Source organism: Lichenostomus cassidix, chromosome 8 (assembly GCF_008360975.1).
Source record: "Lichenostomus cassidix isolate B80296 chromosome 8, HeHo_3.0, whole genome shotgun sequence".
NCBI classification, from domain to species: domain Eukaryota; kingdom Metazoa; phylum Chordata; class Aves; order Passeriformes; family Meliphagidae; genus Lichenostomus; species Lichenostomus cassidix.
This window is the reverse complement of record NC_139489.1, coordinates 4,210,984-4,214,881: the sequence shown is the minus strand read 5'-3', so window position 1 is coordinate 4,214,881 and position 3,898 is coordinate 4,210,984. Positions and strand designations below refer to the sequence as shown.

Here is a 3,898-nt window from a genome sequence, read left to right as displayed (position 1 = left end):
TATTTCTGTCTTCATCACATATATTCATGACTTGTCACTGCAAAATTATTCACTGTGCCCCAGCTAAAATACTGCAACACTTCAGATTCCCTTTTCCCCAAGGAGTTTTCATCTCCTTACAGCTCAGTTGCTTGAATTAGTATTCAGGTAATATATGTATTTTCTAGAATGGCTGGTTTTATTAATATTAATATATAAATGAAATTCACACCTGGTCCTTTGATAGACCAACTTGCTGCATTGGTGAAGTTGAAGCAAACCTGAACTTCCTCACAAAACTGTGATGGGGAACAGAAACTCAAAGTAGGAAGGTGAGTTTTGGATCCTCTTTCTTCCTAAAACATGAAACCACTTCCAGCTGGGGCTGCCCACCTCCACCAGCTGAAGCCACTCTAGAAAAAGCACCAACACACAGCTGCATCCTGGAGGGGCACCTCTCCCTGGGCTCAGGTGCTCCCTGTCTGGCCACAAAATTTAGCCCAATTAGCAGCCCTTGAGGCGGGGGAGCTGTCAGGTGGCTGACAGGAAACTTCAGGTGTAATAAAAAATTAGTCTGGGGAAACGTCGTGCCAGCGCTGCTTTCCACGAAAAGGTTCTGGGAGAGGCAGGGGGAAGCTGGCTGGGTGCAGGAGGTGAGAAGTGATGTCCTGTTTGCTCGGTGACAGGCGGGTGACAGGCTGGGGGAGCACCAGGCAGCTGCAGCAGCATCGCGTGCTCCTGGTAGGAGCGAGACAATAAAACTTCCTCCTGTCTCCCAGGCTCTGCAGCTCTCTGATGTCAACAGCAGCAGCAGGAGGCTTCAGGCACGTTCCCGGCAGCTGATCGTATTTATCAAGTTCATGTTCCTTGCTTTTTTATTTTTTTTTAATTTTTTTTTTTCCTCCTCAGCTATCAAGGTCCGGGAGCCACAAGATGGCCCAGTTCCAATTCCAGCCCCTTTGAGGATACAGAAATGTGTGCTGGGGGCTGGAGCAGGGACATGCTTTCTCCATGTGAGCCAGAGAACAAACAGCAGAGCCCTCCACGGGGACTGATTGTTGACATGTTTATGATGATGAAGTGGGGTAGAACTCTCAAAGGGGGATGCTAGAAATGAAGAAGTAAAGTGTGGCACTGCTGAGGGCCTATATAATGCTAAATATTGTAGGAAACTGCAGTTTCTTCCTATTTGTGACCACTTCACTGAGCAGTTAGGAAAGTCCCTTCCCAGCTGTACATCACACGTTCCCCATTTGCAGCTGGAGCTGTAACAACAGCAGCCCCCCAGCAGGCGCCAGGAGTACGGAGTGAACAGCCTAAAGTTACTCTCACCATAATTTATAGCCCTGCTCCAAAAGTGTGAAAGATACGACCCTGAGTGCCTGGAAATCCTACCCAGGGGACAGCTTACAGACCCAGAGTGGGTATTGGGATACCCTGGTTGGCTGGGGATTGCAGCTTTGCTTGGGGTCACCTGTGAAAGCACTTCATCTTCCTCTGCTGTGTGCACTGTGTGACTGCCGTGGGACCAGCCCTGGCTCTGCTGCCCAAGGTCAAACCTCCCACCTGGTGTTTGAAGGATGGGGGAGCTGGGTTAAATTCTCTCTCCCTCGTGGTGATGCACATTCTTCTGTCTTCGTGGCTCTGTGGGCTGTGCTTCCCCTGGGATCGAGCTGTGGAGCACATGGATTTGATGGGAACATCCATGCACACCACACTGCCCAGCACTGTGCTGGATCCTCCTTCAGAGCCCATAATCTGGCTCTGGGTAATTGTTTCAGCTTCTGCTGGTCTCTGCCTTGCACCCTGCAAGGTCTCCAGATGACAGCCTGCAGGGGGACAGCAGCTGTCCCAGATTTCCAGCGCACACATTGGGATTCTGAAATTTGGGATCAGCACAGCTTTGGCCAGGGAATGTGTACCTGTCCATAGCCAGCTCTGGCCAGAGATGGTCAGCTGGGACAGTGTCCAAGGCATGATAGCTTTTAGAGTCCTAGATTATTCAGCTTGTGTTTGGTCAACTCAGGAGGTGAGAGGGGACAATTTGCCTGTGCAGACAAAGCAAGGACCTTCTCCAAGACACTCCAGTTTCTTCTCTTGAGTTACCTCCAAGCTGAGCAGCTCCAACCCATGTGTAATCTCAGCCTCTGAGCCTGCTCAGTGATGCAAGATCTGTTTGAAAGCAAAACAGTAAAAGAAATGTTCACAGGCTGTGTTCTGCAGGGTCAATGGCACTGTTATGTCATGAATCCTGCTGGCCGACTCTGAGCACACCTTGTCTGGGGGCAGAGCAGCTTTCACCATGAAGAAAAGAAATCCACATCTTTTTCAGACAATATTTCAGTGTCTTAAACTGCTCTGGGTTTCCCTCTGGGCCTCTTGAATGTATGAGGTGGGAGTTGATGGCTGCTTCTCAGACTAAATTCTGCTGCTACTGTACTGAGGGCTGTGTGTCCCTTGCTGGGATGATAGGCTTTGGGCAGCCACTTTTCCTCCAAAATTTAGTGGGGTTTTTTTCAGAAAACAAGCTTTTGGGCTTTTTTGTCCCTAATAGAATATTTATCTTCTCAACAATTAAATGGAAATATCTGTAGGAAAGGGGCTGTTGGGGTACGTGGTGGTGTCTCTCATAATAATCACTACAGGAGGACTTGTAATTTTAGTACATCACAAAGTGATGCATTTCCCCCAGAAAGCAGAATAAAGATTGGCATTTTATCTTTACTGCCATGTGGTATCACCTGTATTTCTGTACCTGTCTTTGGCCCACTGATGTGGTGTTCTTCATTGATAAGAGCACGTCAGCCTTACTGGAAGCCACTGTGTTGGCATTCCCCCTTCCTATCTTCCAGCTTCCAGCCCCACTGTAGGGCTTCTGATTTTCCCATCTCTGGCTTCTTTCATCTCTTGAATATTCCTGAGTTATGTTGAGGCTTCCAACCCCTACCTGATACCAGCAACCTCCACAGTGACATTCCAGTCCAGCTCTGTTTCCAGACCTGTGCATGGGAAGGACCACCTGAAAAGCACGTTAAACTGTTTTCTTTTCCTCTTTTTCAGTGCTTTTCACAGCATCTCCAGTTTTATGATCTTCTGAATTGTAACATTTCTCCTACATCTTTTGAGTGGATGTTAGGGGAGTAAGACCTGGATAATTTCAGTGGTTCCTCCACCTTTTAAGAAACATGACAGCTGAGAACTCTGCACTCTCTGTCTACAGTCCTGTCAGGCTGAAATCCTCCCACACCTACCTGCATGAATGATTTTTTAAGCTGCATTTTGATGCCATGGGAGGCACATCTGAGTCCCAGAGGTGCATAGATATCATTTTCCATGCGTCCAACATCTCCCAGGAGTGTGCTACAAGGAGGAATGTGCACCTCCCCTTTGGGATATCTGTTTATCAGGCCAGGAGTCTAACTCCAGGAGATGTGAGGCTGCAGGATGCCTGTCTGGCTGTGTTTTCCCTGAACCCAGCAGTGCTGGTGGCTCCACGCTACTTCCCGACATGTTTTACATTTCAGACCCGATTTGCCAGAAGAAAGTCACCAAGCAGCAAATCTGACAAACAAACCACAGAGAACATCTGATCTGATCAGAAAATACTTAAGCCTGTTAGGGACTGCAGGCACGGCAAGGGCCAGCATTAATGGGGAACATATTTGTTATTAAATCCCATCCACGTAAACCGATGGGAAACAGATGGGAGCGTTGGGGATATTAATAAGTGGGCAAACCCCAGGGATCCTGAAGGGTCTGCTGCTCAGGGGGAGAAGGGGAAATGGCACATCTTTGCTGTCACGTGGGTTTTATAAAGGAGGGACTATATTTTTACACTGTGCCTTGCTTTGCATCCTCTGCTGGAGCTGGAAAATGCAGGGATGTAGAGAGAGAGGTGGCAGATTAGAACAGGGATGGC

General features: G+C 48.2%; 1 long non-coding RNA gene across 1 annotated transcript; it reads left to right on the top strand.

The window, feature by feature from the left end:
- The first annotated feature begins 224 nt into the window (after positions 1–224).
- On the top strand, positions 225–3,462 carry LOC146433667 (uncharacterized). Its single transcript, XR_014853680.1, has 3 exons — positions 225–311; positions 759–803; positions 889–3,462. It is a non-coding gene; the product is annotated as an uncharacterized LOC146433667 (long non-coding RNA).
- Positions 3,463–3,898: the final 436 nt, after the last annotated feature.